Source organism: Suricata suricatta, chromosome 2, assembly GCF_006229205.1.
Source record: "Suricata suricatta isolate VVHF042 chromosome 2, meerkat_22Aug2017_6uvM2_HiC, whole genome shotgun sequence".
Taxonomy (NCBI): Eukaryota; Metazoa; Chordata; class Mammalia; order Carnivora; family Herpestidae; genus Suricata; species Suricata suricatta.
Genome location: NC_043701.1, coordinates 59889000 through 59911829, shown reverse-complemented (window position 1 = coordinate 59911829; position 22830 = coordinate 59889000). Strand labels below are relative to the sequence as shown.

The 22830-nt window shown below is 43.5% G+C and overlaps 1 protein-coding gene across 18 annotated transcripts in view; it reads right to left on the bottom strand.

Moving 5' to 3' along the window:
- Positions 1-22830, bottom strand: part of NRCAM (neuronal cell adhesion molecule) — a 282358-nt gene that overhangs the window by 241266 nt on the left and 18262 nt on the right. The window lies entirely within an intron of this gene.

Here is a 22830-nt window from a genome sequence, read left to right as displayed (position 1 = left end):
GTATGAAGTCCCTTCAGGAGCATGACAGGTAGAGCACAGAGTAAAGAAGGGCCCGTGAATGAACTTCACTTCATTTTTCATTTTTATGTATGACAGAACCATCTTCCAGTAATTCAGTAACAAATAAGGTACTTAGGTATGTATACAATGCTTCAGCTTCATATACAGTATATATATTTAAATTTCAGACACTTGCATCTACAAAAGGTATATCCTTTCATAACATCTGTGCAAGATTGACGAATCTGGGGAAAAGAACAGAAATGGCCTGAAATGCATCGATCTTATCTTTCTTGGGATTTAATCAATATTTACTTCCTCCATCAATCATTAATAATACCTGTTTCAGTAGATACTACTGTAGAGATTCTGCTTTCTGAACACACACTAAATAAATCTTTGCAGACATTTAATGTCCAGGGAGCATCCTCTCTATGCATTGCTACTTCTTTATGCATTTCTCTATTCCCAAATAGTGAGCAATAAAAAGAAGAAATAATCTGTGTGTGTTGAATGAATGCAAACCTCTGAGCAACAGATGAATTGTGCATTTTTAAAGTACAAAAGTATAGAAACAGACCCACCTTTCCTGTGACCATATATTTTAAGGGTACCCTTAGGTCCTACATGGGAAGAGTTTCTCATCTATCTAAAAACAGTGAGAACAATCCTCAATTCACAAAACACTTCCTACCTCCCACAGCACCTTCACCTAACTACTCATTTTGCACATATTCTGTGTGATTTTATATTGTGAGTTGACTTGTTAAGGTATCCAGGGTCCACTCCTCAATGATTCCATCGCTCTCCTTTCTTCATTCTCGCAAATCTCCCACAGCCCAGAGTAGAAACACAATGAACACCTAGATACCACAGATGTCTCCATACCCTTAGTCTTAGACTTTCCATTACATGACGTTGCCTTGCAGCTCTCTAAGACTTGGGCGCAGAGCCTTTGGGGGGGATAACATGAGAAGAAACAATTCATGGTAAATATCTCCTTGATTTGGTAAGAGTATTTTGGTAAAAGTCTCTGTTAACTAAGGGTTAATGAAAACCACAACTGTTTGAAAGTGAAGGCCTGCCTCCAGTCCCCCGACATACCCTAAAATAGCATATATAGAAGAGAATCCGTGCACAGACAGTGAAGAAGGATTCACTACAATAGTACTGTGAGTTCAACATCATGGTAGGTGCTAAAAAAACAAAATTGTGTGTGTGTGTGTGTGTGTTGAACAACATAACAGAATCATAATCTTGTGTGATATGGAGTGGAATGTCTGAAACATTATGAGAAGTTAGTGTGAGCTATAGATATTAGCATGCTCTGGTTTAAATAACAAACTCATCCTTGACACATCGTACTAAGGTCCTGCCTATAATATCATACACCATTTATTAATGTTTATGTGTTTCATGATCATACAGTCAAATACTTGAAAGTATTCCATATTATAGACCACTGCAACTTTGTTTATAATACACAAATGTAGGGGCACCTGGGTGGCTCAGTCGGTTAAGCTCCAACTTCAGCTCAGGTCATGATCTCGCAAGTCTGTGAGTTTGAGCCCCGCGTCAGGCTCTGTGCTGACAGCTCAGAGCCTGGAGCATGCTTCAGCTTCTGTGTCTCCCTCTCTCTGCCCCTCCCTCACTCATGCCTCTGTCTTCCTCTTTCTTTCAAAAGTAAATAAACATTAAAAAAATAATACACAAATGTTAACTTTTAAAGGGTTCAAAAACATATATTATTAAACTGTGTAATAGAATTTTGAAGGTTGTGAGCAAGTATTTATCAGTCAACAGCAAAACATGTTAATACTTTCTGGTATTACTGTAATCACTGTAACAGCATTGAAAAGCAAGGAAATAGGTTAAAAAAATTTCACCATTATCTGCCTGATGGATTTCTAATACTCCACCACTCTGCATAATGACTGTAGAAAGGAAGAACACATTTATAAAAATTTATTAGAAAATTACATTTCTCATTTAGTGAATTAAAGCTTATAAACACTGGGTTTCTGAAGATGAACTGAGAAAGAGTAGGAAAGCATTTTTGTTTTGAGAGAGATAGAGCAAGCATCTACACAAGAGAGAGCAAGGGAGGGGCAGAAGGAGAGAGAGAATCTTAAGCAGGCTCCATATCCAGTACAGAACCCAACATGGGGCTTGATCTCATGACTATGAGATCATGACCTAAGCCAAAATCAAGAGTCGGATGCTTAACAGACTGAGCCATTTGGGTGTGCCTGAAAGCAGTTTGCAAAGAGAAAATCATGATCACAAAGTATGTGTTAAGTCATCATTGCCATTTTAGTTATGAAATTGCTTGGAAGAGAGCAGGACACAAAGTGAACATACGATATGACCCCAATTCTGGCTTTGTTGTGTTTTGCAATCATCCTTGGGTATCATTTCCTCTGCATTCCAGATTGGGGTCTGGAGCTATTCAACCCACAACTTGGGGAAAAGCAATGGGGTAGTAACCCCTGACAGAATAAATCATTTTGCTCTTCAATCAGCTTGCTTTCTGATTCATCTACATGACTGATTTTGAGAACTCTGTGGTTGGAGCTACCATTAGGATCTTAAGAGTTTACAGAGCCTTCTGACTTGCCCTGTGGAGACTAATGACATAGACTCACATTCTTTCTAACAGGAGGGGAAGGACCTGACAGAATGGTGGCCGACCTCCCCAGAGACCGAGGTCTGTTTACGGCATGCCAAACAGAGCGCACCGGCAGTAAGAACAGGTGTGTGGGAAGCGAGGGCTCTGACCTCCTCTGCAGCAATATGACATTTCACAGATACAGCCTTCTCCCCGGGCCACTTCGCAAGTTCTCAGGTCAGAAAAATGTGTCTATGCCTGTAGGTTGAGAGAACGTGTCTCTTTTCTCCTTTCTCTCTTTTCTGGGCTACGATACCAACCACACAGCCGTCAGATGCTGTGTTCGATCCCAAAATAAGTGCTTCAAATACATTACATCTCAACTTAATGTTCTAAGCTCAAAACACCTACGTTGCTACAGCTCATATTTAGTGCTATATGCCAGGCTCCGCAATGAGCCATCTCGCTTCATAAACAGCTCTGAGAGGTCGTACTATCCTCACACCCAGTTTCACCTATTAAAAAAAACCAAAGCTGAGGGAAACTCAGTGATTTCCTCAAGGTCACCCGACCAGGAAGTGGCTGAGCCTGGGTTCTAGCCCACGTGTGTATCTCTCCGGCCCAAGCTCTTTTGTGTATGTGAACTATTTCAAACCTACTAAGAAGTAGCATGTATTGTACACATTACCCAGCTTTGACACAAATATACACACATTGAAAGGTACAAATAATCCTTGACACAAAAATATATTTTGAAATATAATTGAGTTTCTCTATCCAAAAGAAAGGGGCAAGAGGAAAGTGAATAGGGAAGTGAATCCAGGGCCCAATGAATAAAGTCCATTACAGCCTAGTGCCGGCTTAGAGAAGGTGCTCACTGAAAGTTCATTGAATGCAATAGCCTTTTCTTATTCAAATACGTCAAAGAGGTGGGGACAGATCCACTGGATGTAAACATGACTCTCAAAGGGGTCACATTCAGTCACATTCTGCAGTGAAAAAGCCACCCTTTCCATCTGCCCAGTCCCCCCTCCTCTGGCTTCAGTGGGAGCCCCTTTGTCCCCCACCCTCTGGGCTCAGCCTCCAGCAGCCAAGAGAAGATGTCACTGGAGAGGCTGGGTGCTGGGGACAAGGTCCTGCCTCCTGCCTCAGGCAATTAGAATGGGATACAAAATAGGAGAGAAGACAGTAGTCACCTCTAGGTAGAAATGGGGGATAGAGTTGGGGAAATAGATTCATTAAATTGGTGATGTTCTGTTTCATAAGTGGCAGAGAGGATGGTGACGCTCCCTGTATCATTCCTCATATGTATGTATGAAATAATTATTTGTATTCGTTAAACGAAGGGCAGAAATAGGTAAGGGGAGAAAGGAATATATAGTGGGGTAGAGGCGGAACTAAATGAAAGCATAAAAAAGATAAATGGTAAGAAGGAAGAGAAAGTGAGACATCAAGGTGGACAGGGTAGGGAGAGAGCCTGAGGCAAGATCATAGGCCTCAGCAGGAATCTCTTAAAAGTAGGAGAAAAAATCAGCAAGGTCGGAGAGGAAAGAAAGATATAAAGACATACATAAAAGTGAGGAAATTATTGGGGCACCTGGGTGGTTCAGTTGGCTAAGTGTCCAACCTCTGCTCAGGTCATGATCTCACGGTTCACAAGTTCGAGCCCCACATCGGTCTCTATGTTGACACCTCAGAGCCTGGAGCCTGCTTCCGATTCTGTGTCTCCCTCTCTCTGTGCCCCTCTGTTGCTTACGCTTTTTCTCTCTCTCTCAAAAATAAATAAACATTTTTTAAAAAGTGAGGAAATTATGAACTAATGATGGGATAAAATAAAAAGAAAATAAATTACAATGGGGTAAAAATAAAATTTCCAAATGGGATTATATGCTTCAAGCTTGCTTTAAAAGGGAACTTCAAATCATGAAAGACTATTGAATACTGAAAACGAACCAAGGACTGAAGGCGGGGGGGGGGGGGGGGGGGGGGGGGGGGGGGGGGGGGGGAGGGCGTGATGGTCATGGAGGAGGGCACTTGTGGGGAGAGGCACTGGGTGTTATACGGAAACCAATTTGACAATAAATTTTAAAAAGTAAATAAAACACATGCTTGAAAGGAAAAAAATAAAAAGTAAAAAAATAAAAGGGAACTTCAAAAGTGCAAACATGAACATTTTGATTGATGATGCTCCAAAACTAAATCTGGTGGTACCTTGGCCATTGCGTAAGAGTCAATATTTCTGAAAACAGATTTATCAGTTTAAGCTCTGAACCTTATTTTTGGTGGAAATCTTAACATGCTATACTCTGCCACCTTCTTATTTGTTTTAAAGTTTATTTATTTATTTTGAGAAAGAGAGAGAGTGTGCCTACAAACAGGGGAGAGGCAGAGAGAGACAGAGAGAGAGAATCCCAAGCAGTAGGATTCTGCCAGTGCAGAGCCCAATGCGGGGCTCAAACTCATGAAACTGTGAGATCATGACCTGGGCTGAAATCAAAAGTCAAGCTTAACCAACTGAGCCACCAAGGCGCTCCACTCTGCAGCCTTCTTAAACAGAGTTTAGTCTTTTCTCTATCGCTCAAGTTTATCCCCAGGAATACAGGGAATGCACGAGCGGCTACCAGTGTTGGGGGGCTGGAGCCCCCTCCTCAACATGGGCAAGGGCGGGTGACACCAGAGTGAACACACTGGCTACAGGGAAGCCACATAATTAATACGTGTTGACATCAGAGTGTAGAAATCCCCTACCTGGCAACTGACCTTCACGTTTGCCTCCTAAACGGAGTGACAAGTCTCACACCTGATCTGTCACCGCCTCTTCTCCACAAGCTTGCCCCCCCTTCCAAGAGGATCAGCCAGCACACAAACCCCAAAGGCGCCCCAGACAGTTGTTCTGATTAGCAGTCCTGTGCCTCCGTAGCCCATCAGCCCCCCATCTAAGCCCTCAGATAAAAGCAGCCCCCCACCCACACATCGCTACAAATCTTAGGACTCCAATTTTGTCCAGTGTTGACCGACTGGGGTAAAGGCACATTGTGTTTCCTACCAGGAATGGAGCTTCAAGCCAAGTCAGTGGGGAGAGAATGTGCTGGAAATCGCTGCTTCACCTCCACGTGGGCTTCCCTGCAAATACCCAAAGGGGAAACCATTCTGTCTCCCGAGAAAAATGAAGTATTGGAAAATCTGCCTGGACCCTGGCTTTCTAGAAGCTCTGGAGAGAATGAAGTCAGTCAGATGTACAATTGGCATCTCAAATTGACAATTATAGTGCATCTACTAATCATATGAATAAAGGGATGTGTAGCCTGTTGGGCAAGAAAACAGAGATGTGGGGAAGCAGAAAGGAGTCCTTTACTTAGTATGTAAAACGCAGCATTTTCAAACTTCTTAGCTTTTGTCAGTAGGATTTATACTATTATCCCAGATTCTGAAAATTGGTTGTAGGGTAGTTAATACCTATAGCTATTATCTATAGCCAGTGTGCAAGGGTTCTCAAAAGTGCCAAAGTAAATAGTCATTTCAGTGAAATTAAACATAATTTACTCTAACATGAAAATATCGGGGTGGAGGGGGGGAGAGGACATACTGGAAGTTGATTCTTCAATGTATAATTATTAAATTTCAGAGTTGTGAATTATTTTTGAGCAGTAAGAAGACCATAAATTTAGCATATACACTACATTAAGGTTTCATCTTGTTTCACACACAGCCTTTCTCCACCAGCGTTTCATTTAATTCTGAAAGAATTATGCTGTGTAGAAAACGTTTTGCATGATTATTTTCTCAGTTCTCTCAAGGACAGTACGTAGCTAGTACATTCCATATAATGAATGCCTGAAGACATTAGGATTGGATGAAGTCCATGAACCACCTTCAGATTTCATGGAATTTTTTTGTAAATATGTGCACATGAGCAATGGTCTGGGGTGAAGGGTCATAGCTTTTACTAGATTTAACCCAAAAAAGAAAAACCACTATACCAGAATATTAGTAAGATTACAAGAAAATATGATGTTTATGGTAAAAATAACTCAAACAAAGACAACATTAGAAGACAGAGTTTTGGGGCGCTTGGGTGGTGCAGTTGGTTAAGTGACCAACTTTGGCTCAGTTATGATCTCACATTTCATGCGTTTGAGCCCCATGTTGGGCTCTGTGCTGACAGCTCAGAGCCTGAAGCCTGCTTCGGATTCTGTGTCTCCCTCTCTCTCTGCCCCTCCCCTGCTCACATTCTCTCTCTCTCACACAAATAAACATTTAAAAACTTTTTTAAAAAGGCAGAGTTTTATTTTCCCAATGTTTATTTCATATATCTTTCCTAATCCGTATCTGACTAGTTTCTCTCTAGTCGCGTGGGGATTGAGACTCCTGCATAACTCCCAACCCACAGATTCTTCTCCCGTGACTCTACAAGGTAGGAATCTAATCCTGGAAACAATGACATACATCCAGTCTTCTCAGTCAGTAGGTTTTATCTGCGGTGTTTCAGGGAGCTTTGGGTTTAAATTTATAGTGTATTTATTATACTCAGAATCTATTAAGTGAGTCTGTCATGATACGTGTCCCAGATTTTATAGTTCTTAGATACATTTAAAGCATACACCCTCCCCTAATAATCATATGAAAATTTGAGGTTATAAAAGAAAATAGTAGTCACCCAGATGCACAGAGCTGTCACATCAGCCTGTCTGGCCCCACTGACCATATAAGCACATAACATGTCGTTCTTATTACCGTAATGGGTTAAACTGTCGACACGGGACACAGTCCAGGCACATGACGTGTAGAAATGGGTGGAGAATGAACCAGACCTTGGGGAGCAATGTGACTACTGCAGAGAGCCTCTACACCCCTGCGGGCTGAGGAAAGCCAGGCTCCACCTTCCGGCAGTGTCACTAACATCCTGGTTTTCTTGAGGATCTGGATCAGGTGGCCTAAAATGTTGTCTTCTTTATGATGAAAATTTTAGGTCATCTGCCACACAAGGATGGCACTAATACACTAACTACTTTAAAACGTAAATTCAGGGGCACAGCACCCAACTTCGGCTCAGGTCATGACCTCACAGTTCATGGGTTTGAGTCCCGCGTCAGGCTCTGTGCTGACAGCTCAGAGCCTGGAGCCTGCTTTGGATTCTGTGTCTCCCTCTCTGCCCCTTCCCTGCTCGTGCACTGGCGCTCGCTCTCTCTCTCTCTCTCCCCCTCCCAAAATAAATAACTAAATAAACATTTTTAAGAAAGTAAACCCAAATCTCCAAGGGGACATGGTGGATGACTCCAGGTATCCCTGAAGCAGGGTTGATTACATCTGTCTAGCTAAAAAGATAGGTTCACCTCTGCCATCAAAACGAGCTATTAAGCAGAATATGGTTAGACTTGTAATTTTAAGCTCACTTATGAACTGAAGCTATGTAGCTATTTCCCATTTTATATTCTCTTATAAATGTCTGCACACTTGTCTCCCCCAAGACTCTAGATGCCAACTGTAGATAATGTCTTGGTCACTGCTATGCCAAAGGCACCAGACTTAAACAGTGAGCACTCGATACTTGTTCCTCTTCAATTTGTTAACATGTATTTATTTATTCTGAGAGAAAGAGAGAGAGAGTGAGCAGGGGAGAGGCAGAGAGGAGACGGAGAATCTGAAGCAGGTTCCCGGCTGTCTCATGAACCATGAGATCCTGACCGGAGCTGACCTCAAGAGTCAGACGCTTAACTGACTGAGGTACCCAGGAGCCACATTGTTCCTCCTTATTTTAATTAGATGTAATAATCTTTTAATGTTTTATTTATTTTTGAGAGAGAGAGAGCATGAGTGGGGGGGCAGGGGAAGGGGGAGGACAGAGGATCCAAGGCAGGCTCTGCTGAGAGCAGTGAACCCAATGCAGGGCTCACACTCACAAACCATGAGATCATGACCTAAACTCAAGTCAGACGCTCCACCAACTCAGCCGCCTAGGTGCCTCTATAGAAAAAAATGTGTTCACCAAGTGCTTTTATGGTTAATAAAGCTTTCAACTGCACGATGCCCATCTGGGAAGGCCATTTTACTCTGGCTGGGTAAATCCTGCACTCTGAGCAGAAGCCTCATTCAGGGTAGAGCTGCCGTCCCTCCACCTACGAGCAAAAAGGCCCAGGAAGCAGGTGCAGTATCAGCTATACTGATTCAATGAGGCCCTGACTTTTTGTGCCCATCAGCAGATCACAGGACTAAAAGGCGCATAAGCTTTGCATTCAGAACCAGAACATGTGATTATTGCCATAACCCAAATAGTCTTGTATTAATTGCTGTTTTAAAAATATCTGTAGGGGCACCCAGATGGCTCAGTTGTTTGAGCGCCAACTCTTGATTTTGGCTCAGGTCATGATCCCAGGGTTGTGGGATTGAGTCTCGTGTCAGGCTCTGTGCTGAGCATGAAGCCTGCTTGAGATTCTCTCTCTCTCTCTCTCTCTCTCTCTCTCTAATTACATAAATAAATAATCTGTAACCAGACTTTATCCAAACCCCACAAATATTTATGGCAGAGAGGGGCAAATGATGTCCAAACCACTGTGGGATGACGGTTCAAATTCCACAGAGGTCCTGCTGACATGCAGTAATTTAATATTCCTTTAACAATGCCTTATTGTCTGTTATCTCATCAAAATCTATCATTGCTCCCCACTGTCCAATATACCACCTTTTGACTAAAGAAGTTTATCATAATTTGGTCCACTTTATTCATCCGATCTACTTCCCTGTATTCCTACCACAAAAGCTCTGTTGAACTCATGCCAATATTCCTTCCTGTTTCACCAACTCTCCTTTCTTCTAGAATTCCCAGTCTCTAGCTCCCTCGCTCCAAACCCTAGGGCACCTCACAGCCCATCTACATTTCTTTTTCTTCCGGGAAGGCTTCTCCAATCATGGCCACCTCCAGGGATTGCTCCCTTCCCTGAAGACGACAGGCTGTATGGTCCAACCCCATGGCCAGCCCTTAATTAACGAGCTTCGCAGGCACTGGTAATCGTTTCAGGTGAGCTGGCTCTCCCTCCTCACCGCCTCACCCAGAGGAGTTCCTAGAAGGCACACGCCCTGTGCCTCCCACAAGGCAGCCGTAATGAATAAATAATAGATAAGCTGCTTCGCCCGTGTTTTTGCTGGCAAAGAAATGTATTGTTGAAGTCACTGGTTCTCACACTTGAGTGTGTCTGGAGAGTGTGTGGTGTAGATGGCTTCCCCGAACCCCCTCCCGACACACACACACACACACACACACACACACACACACCAGGTTCTGAGTTGGTCCATCTGAGACGGGGCCCGGGAATCTGTAGGTCTACTAAGCCCCTAGATGGTGCGGATGGGTCTAGTCCTGTGACCACACTTTGAGGACGACTGGTCTGGTTCCGGCAGATTCTAATCGGCAAGAGAAGGAATGCAGCATTAAAGACTGGGAAAGGCACAGGACAGGAAGCCAGAAAAACTGGCTTTTTGGCTTGTTCTGTTTTATTAGCCACTGTCTGGCCTTGGCAAGTTCGTGGTCTTGGTTTCCTCTCCAATCTGTCAAGTTGGGATGATACTGTGTTGTACCCCATTGCTTGAAACTGTGATGAGGATCAAATATGATCAGTGCAGGATAATGAGGAGCATGTAAGTGTAACAGCAGGTGGTAAATATAAGTGACTTTACAAGTGGAGCCAGCACATAACTGGCATTCTGGAAATATGTGCCGCGTTTAACTAGTGCTTGGCCTGACATTTGGATTCCAAATCAAGTTTCTTGAGGGATGGGCTGATTTGTGTTCATCAGTGCAATTTCACTGGTCAGAGATGTATTTTTTATGAGAACTGCTCCTTATAAGTACCTCCAATTCTAGCTTTGAGAGAAAGACAGACATTTATGATTACCATGTTCGCTTCACTCAAATTATCTGAATGGTACCATATTTTATATATATATATCTTTTTTGGAAATATATATATATATATATATATATTTCCAAAAAAGAGATTAGAACCATCGAAAACTTTACTCAACAGCAAGAGATGGCCACTTTTACAAAAAGCCTGCTAATTCTTTGTCCGGATAGAAATTATTAGCTGGCAAGGAAGGTGATTTTTTAAACAGTAAACCACAAGCCCTGAGAAATCCTGCCGTACATAATCTGATCTTACTCTAGATTTATTGTTCTTAACTCTTTTACTGCCCTGTCTCATTTACTTGAGGGATTTAATCATGAATAAAATTTTAAGATTCCCCTGTGGTCTCACAACCTGCAAATTAGGATAATAATATGTCTCCTTTACCACTGAATTAAGATCCATGACCTTCTTAAGTATATCTAATAAAAAGGGGTCATGGGTCATTAATGACAAATGCATGTTGTGATGGATGGCTCTAACCAGAGAAAGGGCGAGAAGAAAAACATTCTAAAATTTTATAGAAATAGAAAGAATACAAAATCTGTAAGTTTCTTGCTGATACTAGTAATCACTCCATCTATTATACTTATAAAAAATGAACACTAACAGCTTTTCTGCACACAGCTGGAAAAGGAAAAGTGGCTTTTAAATATATTGTTGCTAAATTGTAAAAATTCCTAGAACTAAAAATTAATTTGTGAAAGAGCCTGCATGAGCTCTACCTAAATACACTAATAAAAGTCTATACATGTTTGCACTGATGACCTCTTGTTCTCCCCCTGACACACATTTTAATGTCCTAATGAGGAGGAAAAGCATGTGGACAGACCTGCTGTCCTAAGGGGGGCACATGTGACGTTTTGGCTTGCAAACAGGCTACACGGTCTTGCCAACAAACTCACAAAGGCTGCACATTAATAGATCCTGGGATCCTTGGGCAAAAGGAAAGCAGAGGACGAGAGGGCAAGAGAGAGAGAAACAGAACTAAGCAGCATGATCATTACGCACTATGACAGGCTCAACAGATAGGGCTCCCCCTCCGTAGGCAAATTTGCAACACACCAAAGATAAGCCAAGTTTACAGGAATTGTTCTGAATGTCCATGTAAATAACCTGAGGTGGTCTCCTCCAGCATGTTGAAAATCCAGTAGCAGTGCTTTCCTCTCGGACTTTGAAACATTTTGTACTCTTTCTTTCAACTCCTTTCTTGGTAGAAACATTGCTCTTTTTTTTTTTTTCTTCTCCACTCTCTCTTAATGAAAATTCTTGGCAAAGATCAAGAAAGGAAAATGGGAATTCTGGCATGCAATTTCGACCTAAACTTTTATTTTCTTCTGCTTCTGAAAAGGGGATGCAAGGATAATCAAGCAGCCCAGGCTGTAAAGAGGAATATTGGTGGCCTCTAGTAAGCTTTATTTTTGATCAGAGAGCCTGGCAAAATATGCATTCTGTTATAGGTGCTCAATTAATCACATCTAATTTTTTTAATTTTGAATTGCAAAATGAGACCATGGAGTCGATGCGAAGGAAGCTCCTCTTTAACCCAATGTGGGTTTTTTGGGTTTTTTTTAAGTTTATTTGTTTTGAGAGAGAGAGAGAGCCAGTAGGGGAGGGGCAGAGAGAGAGAGAGAGAGGGAGAGAGAATCCCAAACAGTCTCTGCACTTATGCAGCCCGGTATAGGACTCAACTCACAAATTGTGAGAGCATGACCTGAGCTGAAATTAAGAGTTGGACACTGATCTGACTGAGCCTCCCAGGCGCCCCAAACCTGATGTTTGGTTTTCAAAATCACACTCCCCACACAGAAGAGAGACGTGAGTGCAGTTTTACTCCCCTCAATGCAGGGGAATGATGACTCTTCCAACTAAAGATGCTACAATATTTAATTGCAAATGACCTAAGATCATGTAGGACTGTTTCAGAGGAGACCCCCAGGTTTCCTCACATGGATAAATCCCTCAATAGCATGCACAGTGACTTTTTCCCTTCACTCATTCAACGAATATTTATAAGGAATCTCATAGGGACTGGATAGTATACTTTTGGAATGCAAAATTGCTGGTCTTGGGAAGCATAAATTTCTGTTGGGGGAAGACAGACAGAGTATGCAAATTCTGTACTATTTAAGAGGTGGTAAGTACTAGGGAAAAGGAAAAAAAAAACTACAGCAATTTAAGGGGCACCAGGAGGAAGGGGTGGGGATTTGCAATTTAAATAAGGTGACCTGACTAGCTTCATTAAAAGTGGACCTTTGAACAAAGAAACAAGGGAGGTGAAGGGAGTGCACTTGTAAACCCAGGGAACGGAGGTCCAGGCCACCGACCAAGCAGCGCCTGGAGAATCCTGCTTGGACACGGAGAGGAATGGGGTGCTATCAGAGGTGACGTGCCCTCACTTTTATTTTAAGAAGATCCTTACATTTACTGTGTTGAGACTAAAATGTAACAGGCAAGATGGAAACAATAGGAAGGAGGAAGCTCAGGGGCGCCTGGGTGGCTCAGTTGGTGAAGCATCCTACTTTGGCTCCAGTCATGATCTCATGGTTTGTGAGTTCAAGCCCCACATCAGGCTTCACTGACAATGTGTGGAGCCCGCTTGGGATTCTCTCTCTCCCTCTCTCAGTCTCAGTCCCTTCCTCCCTCTCTCTCTTTCTCTCTCTCTCAAAATAAATAAATACACTTAAAAAAAAGAAAGAAAAGAACAGGAGGGGGCTCTTGGGGGGAATGCCAACAGTGGTTCGCCCCCAGGTAGGAGCAGTAGCAGCACTAAGAAGTGTTGGATTCTGGTTGGATCTATTTAGAAGGTAGAACAAACAGTGTTTCCTGACAGATGAGTCATCAGGTATGGAAGAAAGCAAAAACTCCAGCATCACTTCAAGGATTTGATTTAAGCAACTAGAAGGATCAACTGAGACGAAGCAAGCCCGGGGTGGGGAGAAGAAGCAAGCTGTACTGGGTATGAAACCTTGTTTGTGATTGATTTGGTGCGTAGGACACAAACGACTACCACTGTCTGAATGGCTAAGACACTTGTAAGTCCATCCGTGAGAGCAAGGAGCTCATTCACTCTCTAGTGCCAAACAGTGGGAAACTAAATAATATGTGCAGACGGAATGTCATAGGCTTAATAATAGCTCTCAGACTCTGTCCTTGACCTAATGCCTGGAACCTGTAACTATGTTGCCCTACATGCCAAAAAGAATTTTGCAGGGGGCACCTGGGTGGCTCAGTCAGTTAAGCATCTGACTTCAGCTCAGGTCATGATCTTATGGTTCATGGGTTCGATCCCTGCGTCGGGCTCTGTGCTGACAGCTCAGAGCCTGGAACCTGCTTAGGATTCTGTCTTCCTCTCTCTCTGTGCCTTCCCCGCTCATGCTCTATCTCTGTTTCTCTCTCAAAATAAACCTTAAAAAAATATTTAAAAAAAGAATGGTGCAGCTATGATTAAGTGAAAGAGCTAGGGAGATTAGCGGGATTATCCAGCTGGTGCCAATGTAATCAGAAGGCAGGAGAATCAAAGAGAGAGAGATCTGAAGATGAAGGAAGGGCCATGAGCCAGAGAATGCAGGAACCCTCTAGATGTTGGAAAAGGCAAGAAAAATGATTCTCTTCTAATGTCTCTGGAAGGAGGCAGCCCTGGTTGGTGCCTTGATTTTAGGACTTCTGAACTCCAGAACTATAAGGTGTTATTACATTTGCATCACTGTAAGCCATCAAGTCGTGATGATTTGTTACAGCAGCCATAGAAAACTAAGATAATGAACAAATAAATCCAAAAGCATGTAGGGACTTGGGCCATTTTATTCACTGCTTTTCCCCCAGCTCTTGGTGGTGTCTGTAGGCACGGAGGTACTCAGTGAGTATCTGTCGGGTCAATTTTAATTTGATGATAACATTTTATGCAGAGGCGCCTGGGTGGTTCAGTCGGTTAAGCATCCGACTTTGGCTCAGGGCACAAGCTGAACCATTTGTGGGTTCACGCCCCGTGTCGGGCTCTGTGCCAACAGCTCAGAGCCTGGAGCCTGCTTCGGATTCTGTGTCTCTCTCTAGCTGCCCCTCTTCCCTGCTCATTGCTCTGTCTTTCTCTGTCTTTCAAAAAATAAAAAGTTAAAAAAATATTTAAAAAAAAACATGCATACTCATACCTCTATGCCTTTGAACATGCCAGTCCTTAAGCTCAGAATGCCCTCCTGCCCCCTTTCAGTTGGACAAACTCCTGGCGAAATTCATTACTCTCTGTGTAATGAATATAACAGCTCCACTAGGCAGAGTTAGCCAGGGTCACTGCTTTTTTTTTAAAGTTTATTATTTTGAGAGATAGAGTGGAGGAAGGGCAGACAGAGAGGAAGAGAGAGAATCCCAAGCAGATTCTGCACTGTCAGCAGTGGGAGTCCGACGTCGGGCTTCAACTCACAAGTCATGAGATCGTGGCCGGAGCTGAAATCAAAAGTCAGACGCTGAACCAAGTGAGTCACCCCGGCACCCAATCGAGGGCCACTTCTTTCCTCCTGTGGCGTTTCAAGGGCCGCCGAAGCTCTAATACCCAACCAGCTGCACCGTAAGCATGTGGTTGTTGGCTCGTCTCTCCACCACACCGAGAAGCCACAAGATCCAGCTTGAGGGTCATCAAGGCGTCCCCCCTGCCCCATGTGCCACTGGGGATAATACGTGCCCGGCACATACGTGTCTTGCTAAATGAATAGATAAGCAGTGTGAATATTTGCAAGTGTTTTTCACTTTCCCAAGGCACTTTGACTTATTGTCTTATTTTATCTCGGTAATAATCCTGAGAAGAGAGGGCAGTGTTGTTTCTGTCGATGGGGAAAATGCTGGACTCGCCCAAGGTCATGTTATTCATGGCACACTAAACACCAGCCAAGGCCTGCTGACTCTTCACCCAGTGCTCTTTCCACCAGCCTGTGCTACTTCCACTGCCACAGGCTCCGAGCGGGCTGCCAACATAAGCGCCCCCTTTGTTACACACACATTGTGTTGGGCAAACTCAGACCCTGCACGGCGCTGCGGCCCAAGGCTCCAGGGACTCAACAATCGACTACTGTCTTTAGTTTTGATCATGACTCATAATTCCTGTCAAAATAACAGTGCACAAGGGTAACATCAAACTCACAGGGTTTTGTTTTTTGTTTTTTTTTTTTAAATGTACAGCCAAAATCTGGGCAAGGTCATATGCCAAATGTTGGTTTTCCAAGAGCCATGCAGGGCCATGCCAGCCAGGCTGAGGTGGAGGTGAAGGTCACCTGGCTTTAGTGAGTGATGTACCTGGCACTTCTATGACTCAACTGGCGGTTTGGGAGTTAGCTTCTGGCTCCACGTTTTGGCAAATGAGATGCCAGGGAAGAAAGGAGACAGTCAAGAGGAGGCCCCCCTCCCAAAGGTGTTCAGAATTCCAGGAGACAGCCGCTGGTGTCAGCTGCCAGATTTGTTTGTAACCTCGTCCTACATGTGTTGTCTTTCTAGAACGTTCACCACCTCAGCTGCTACCCTTCATCTCGTGTCTACCGTCAGCTTTTCCACAAGGTTTCTAAAACAGTATGAAACATACTCTTACCATACAACCTAGCAATCGCGTGCCTTGGCATTTATTTCAAGACGTTGGAAACTTACGTGCACACAAAAACCTACACGTGGGTGTTTGATTCATAATTTGCAAAACTCAGAAAGCAAACAAGATGTCCTTCAGCAGGTGAATGGATAAATAAACTGTGTTACACCCTGACAAGGAAATATTATTGGGCACTGAACTAAATGAGCTTCAACCATAAGACACAGAGGAGTCTTAAGGGCGTATTACTATGTGAAAGAAACAAATCTGAAAAGGCTATGAGTGATAGGATGCCAACTCCATGACATTCTGGAAAAGAGAAAACTATGGAGACAAAAAAAAAGATCGGTGATTGCCAGGGCTGGGGATGCAAAGGCAGAGCCCAATGGATATTTAGGGCAGTAAAAATGCTCTGTATATTATAATGATGGATATATCTGTTATTACACATTTATCCAAACCCACAGAACATATGACACACAGAGTGAACCCGAAGGTAAACAAACTATGGATGTGTCCATGTAAGTTCATCCTTGGTAACAAATATACAGCTTGGGTAAGTGATGTTGATTATGGTATCATGTGTGGGCCAGTGGGTATCTGGCAAAGCTCTGTACTTTCCTCTTGATGTTGTTGAAAACTTAACACTGTAAAAAGAAAAAAAAGGAGTCTTTTGAAAATATAAGAAATGAAGAGAAGATTAATGGCATCGATCCTCTCCATACAGATTACTTAAAGTGCAATTACTGGCTGTTTCCATCAAATCTGAAGAGATAACATTAGAATCCCTTAAATAACACTAAATAATTGAAATAACGAGACTATGGATTTCCACCAAAAAGTAAGTGTATGGCGTATCCTCACACCAGCTACTTAGAAAAATGGAAGAGTCTCAGATTTAGCAAAACACAGTGAATGAACCTGTTGCAAACTTGTTGGCCGACTTCAAGTATTACTGTGCACCATGAAGAGGAAACAAAAGAGTTCTCTCAGACTGCAAGAGTGGCATGAAAAAAAATGGAATCCGCTCATTTTGTGTTCAGGGCCAGAGATTAAATACTAAAAATAATAATAAGGCAATTCGAACCAAAGCTCTCCTGAGGTTCCCACGAGCAGGCCCATCTTCACCTGGAGCACAAGGAAGCATGGCGGCCCCCTTTCCTTCCCATCCCATCTCAGCCCTGCACCATGACGGCCTTTCTCCTCCTGGAGGCCCCAGCTTGGTCTTCCAAACCCACCCACTGTGGCACGCTCATATACACACAGAGCCACCCTCTAGCCACTCCATGGGCTCGTGGGTGTGCATGCCTACAGTGGTCAATCCTCAGAGACTTTCCAGGTCCTGGATATGGGCTCTTCAGACATGGAATCCTAGGCTCTCTGGCACTAAGCCAGGTCTACAACCTTGCCCCAAAGTGTGGCGTGGGGATCAGATGCATTTTTGTCATCCAGAAGCTTATTAGAAATGCCAAATCTGGGGCACCTGGGTGGCTCAGTCTCAAGTGTCCGACTTCAGCTCAGGTCATGATCTCATGGTTTGTGGGTTCAAGCCCCACATCAGGCTCTGTGCTGACAGCTCAGAGCCTGGAGCCTGTCTTCAGATTCTGTACCTCCCTCTTTCTCTGTCCCTCCCCTGCTCATGCTGTTTGTCTGTCTGTCTCTCTCTCTCTCTCTCAAAAATAAATAAAACATAAAAATAAAAGAAATGCTGAATCTTAGGTCTCACACCAGATCTACAGAAATCAGAAGGATTTCCATAGGATCTTCAGGTGATTTGGCATGAAGATGGAGAAGCAAAGTGGATAGCCACTTGGCCTATGGACCCTCCATCTCTTACAGAACAGCCAGGCTCAATGAGAAGCAGAACAGAGCCTACTAACAGGGGCTCAGGACATGAGCCTGAGAGCCATCATGCTCCTGGAGAATTTTCTTACGATATACACTGGTAATCTATACATGCCATTTCTTAGGCTTTCAAAATACAGCAGACTGCTCAGGAGATGGGATAACTGGGAATTTCAACATTATTTATCACTTGGGAGTGGGCACATGTGTAGCTGTATGTTGGCACTTGATCCTTGACCTGCCGTTCTAATCCGCATTCACTTGCTGGGGGTTTTTATTGCATTAGCATCTGAGCAACCTCGGTCAGCCACGTTTATTGACTGTCTAGTCAGTGCGTCAGAGACACTATAATTCTTTTCTAAATTAGACTACCCAGGGAACTAGACTGTTCCAATCTTTGTGGAAAATCCTTCTAAAATTCATGAGTCCACTCTTCTGAAAAAAATAGGCAGCCTGCCCTGAATGTGCTCTTTGTTGTAGAGGAAAGATCTTACAGAGGCTTGAAGCCATCATTCTGCTTACCTATCATCAGTATTTGGACCCGCTTGATAAAGACTATGAAAATACCACCTGAGCAGTCAGGCTGCTCCTGAGGCAAATGCCTCACTCTGCCACATAACTGCTCCGTGAGCTTGGGCAGTACCCTCACTGGGCCTGAGTTCTCATCACCAAAGTGACAGGGTCTGCTGGCCATCTTTCCTGTAGCTCAGTATCAGCACTCCCACGGCGACACTAGAGTTTGCCAATGAACTCCTTCTCTGTGGGGAAAGAGGCTAAGATGTGACAGGGCTGCCCTCAGCATAGAGTGTCACTCTTCATCCGTGGAGCTCATGTGGACATTAACTTGGGTGACAACTTTATTGAGAGCCTGCACCCCCCGATCCACTCTGGACTGGGCAAAATGCATAAGGAATGAGGGAGGAGCACGCAGGGCAGAAGCCACCTCCGTGGGTGGTCACGTCAGAGCACCTGCCACGAGCACAGCACAGCACAAGGCAGTTCTGAGAGGACAAACACGTGAGACAGTCCCATTACTGGAGGGTCTCCATACTAGATGGAGCTAAACACCTGTTGGCAGACAGTTGTTACTGGTCTTTCCTCTGTGTGTTGATTCTCTGGTTTTCTTTACAATCCAATGCCTGCCACTAACATTTCTGTCCATTTCTACTAAGTCAATGTCCTTCAATATTATGTTTCTCCTTGTTTTCTGCTCCCAGTTCTTTTTCTTTAATGTTGTTTGTTTGTTTATTTGTCTATTGAGAGAGAGAAAGAGAGAGAGAGAGAGAGAGAGAGAGAGAGAGCGAGCGCATGAGCAGGGGAGGGGCAGAAAGAGAGGGAAAAAGAGAATCCCAAGAGGGCTCAGCCCAGAACCTTACACAGGGCTCGATCCCACAAGCCATGAGATCACAATCTGAGATAAGTTGGACACTTAACCAACTAAGCCATGCAAGTGCTCCAGTTCCAATAATTTTAACTTTTCTTCCGACAGTCTGATTTTCCCATTGTAAAAAAATAAGTGCCGGGGGTATTACTCTTTAAAAAAAACAAAAAAACATCTGTTCTATAAAAGTCAATGTCAATCACTTGGCAACCCTATATGAGAGGAAGTAGTATATATTGGACTTTTATCTATGTCCTAAGCCCTGTCCTAAGTGCTTTTAATGATCTCAATGAACCGTTATGAACTTATTTTAAGGTAGATATTATAATCCTATTTTAATAATGGAGAAACTGAGGCTCTTAGAAGTTAAACAACTAGTGTGAAGTTATAAGAGTTGTAGCAAGCAGGAGAGATGGGCTTGAACCCATGTCTCTCTACACTCACATTCTTTTTTTTCTCTATTCTATATACACCATGCCATAAGTGCATTTTAGAAACAAATCTATCCTTTAAATAATGGGACCACGTACATATCTCAAATGTATTCTTTGGTGCATTCATTCTGATGAACAAGCCTTCAAAAAACAAACTGACAAGCAATTATGATGAGGACAGTGAGGAGGTTGACAGATTCTCTCCCCAAAAGCAAGCATCAAACTGGGCAGAACTATCCAAGAGCCAATGCTGAGTGCTCCAGAAATTGACCAAGGCATCAACAATCCGAGCACTTATTCCTAACAAGCGACCAAACTCAGGGGCAAAGCAGTGAGTCTGTGGCAGTATTTCTGCCTGCCCCTGGCACCACCACATGCCCCCCAGTTCCCACCCTGGTCTTGCCGTCACAGTACTCATTCAGCCAGGGCAAGAAGAACAGCAAAACCCAACAGCTTCACAGCTCCCGCCAGAGGGGACTCCTCAATAGAAACATTCACAATGAAAGTGGAAGTTCTTACTGGAACACAAACAGGTATCCTGGGAGTTTGGATGGCCTGGGGTTCACATCCCATTCAGCGCACAGAACTGGTAGACTAACCAGGGATTTAACAGGGAGTTCAGTAGGTGAACCAGACATACTGGGGGCTAGAAAAAGTTCTTCTCATTGATCGGGTCGATGAGGCTGTGCAAATAAATGCAAAGGAGAGGCCAGAGGGGCCCAAACCAGCCACACAACCATGGCCAGTGCAGTGTGCACACCTGCACGGCAGACACAAGAGAGTCCAGCAGACTGTAAACACTGGGGGAAGATCTGAAAATGGTCTGAGGTTTGAATGCATTCCCCAGGCACACATAAACCCAGTGGCAGCAACGCCTTATTATCTGGAGGTGTTTAAGCACATTTTCTGTTCAATCACTGGCTGACCACTAAGCGATGTAGACCCATGAGCAAACCCCAAGAGGCTAGGCTAAAAATTTCTTTAAAAATAAAATAAAATTGAGTGGAGACATCAGCAGTTGCACATTGCTGGTGAGACATTCCACAGTTTTAGTAAAAATACGCTACTGAACAAATAAACGATAACTACACATCCCTCATGGGGAAAAAGGCAGATTTCATGTTTGCTACTACCTATCTAGAATGTCAGTGGGGCGCCTGGGTGGCTCAGTCGGTTAAGCGTCCAACTCTGGCTCAGGTCATGACCTTGCAGTTTGTGGGTTTGAGCCCCGCATGGGGCCTTGTGCTGACAGCTCAGAACCTGGCTCCTGCTTTGGATTCTGTGTCTCCCTCCCTCTATGCTCCTCCCCCACTTGTGCTCTGTCTCTCTCTCAGAAACAAATAAACATTAAAAAAAAATTTTTTATGCCAGTATTCAACAACAACAAAATAAGAGAAAAGGGAAAAAGAAAGTATGATCCTTACAAGGCGGGGTGGGGTGGGGAGACTAGCAATAGAAAACGTCGCTGAGTGGTCCTAAAAGTTGGACTTAGCAAAGACTTCAAATGCAGCTATTATAAATATGCTCAAAATCTGAAGAAATTTAAACAATTAAAGGAAAACATGATGACAATTAATCCACCAATTGAGAACCTCAATAAAATGACTGGAATTATATGTGTGTGTATGTGTGTGTGTGTGTGTGTGTGTGTGTGTGTGTAATCAAAAGGGAAATTTGTGATTTGAAAAGTTTAATATCTAAAATGGAAACTCATATGAGGTCCTCATAGCCAAGGTGAGAAGGCAGAAGAGAATCAGTGAACTAAACCAGATCAGTATATATGATTCCAACTGAAGAACAGAAAAAAGGATGAAGAAAATTAAGCAGTCTCCAAGGTTTGTGGGACAACATCGAGCACACTGACATAAGCACAACGACAGTCCCAAAGGAGACAAGAGGAGGAATAAAAGAGGCAGGAAAAAAATATCTGGAGAAATAATAACCCCAAACATCCCAACTTTGATGAAACATCAATGTACACATCAAGTTCCGGAGCACCTGGCTGGCTCAGTTGGTTGAGGGTCCGACTTTGGTTCAGGTCCTGATCTTGTGGTCTATGAGTTCGAGCCCTTGCATGGGGCTCTGTGATGACAGCTCAGAGCCTGGAGCCTGCTTCAGGTTCTGTGTCTCCCTCTCTCTCTGCCCCTCCTACACTCACACTCTGTCTCTCTCTCTCCTTCTCTCTCTCTCTCTCTCTCTCTCTCTCTCTCTCTCAAAAATAAACATTAAAAGAAATTAAAAAAAAACAAATTCTATGAACCATAAATAAACATAAAGAGATCCATGTCTAGGTACATCATGGTCAAACCTTTGATAATCAAAGGCAAAGAAAAAAATCCTGAATGCAAGAGAAAATGACTCACTACCTAGAGAGAAACAATTCAAGTGATCTGTGACTCCTCATCAGAAACAGTGGAGGCCTGCAGGCAGCAGAATGTCTTAGCATTCTACCAAATGACAGAAGCCAGGCTCAAAAGGTCCCATATTGTATGATTCCATTAATGTGAAATGTCCAGAAAATACACATCTGTTGAGACAGAAAGCTGATTAGTGGTTGTCTGAGAGTGGAAGAGCAGTCTGAGCCCACAGGGCCCGGAGGAAATTTGGGTGGGGGGCGGGTGGGTGATGGAAACATTCAAAACAGGCTTTTGGGAACAGTTGCTATATGAGCTGCTTATGGTTCGCAACAGGTTACCACAGACTCAGAGCCTCAACACATATTGATGATCTCACAGTTTCTCACAGATCAGAAGTCTCATTATGGCCAAAATGAGTTTATCAAGGTGTTGGTCAGGGTGCTTCTCATCAGGAACCTGGGGTCCTCCTCCAAGGTCATTCGGGCTATTGGCAGAACTCAGTTCCTCGTGGTTGAAGGACAATGGCCACCCTTTCTATAAGTACTTCACAGCATGGATGGAAGCCTCTTCGGGACGGAGGGATTGTGTCTCTCACATAACTGTCCCCTTTTAAGGGTCTATGCAGGCCAGCCAAGATCCTCTCCCTTTCCAATAACTCAGAATCGAGTGGCTTGAGAACCTTAATTACATCTGCAGAATCGCTTCACCTTTGCTGTGTAATACGTTACTCCCTGATAA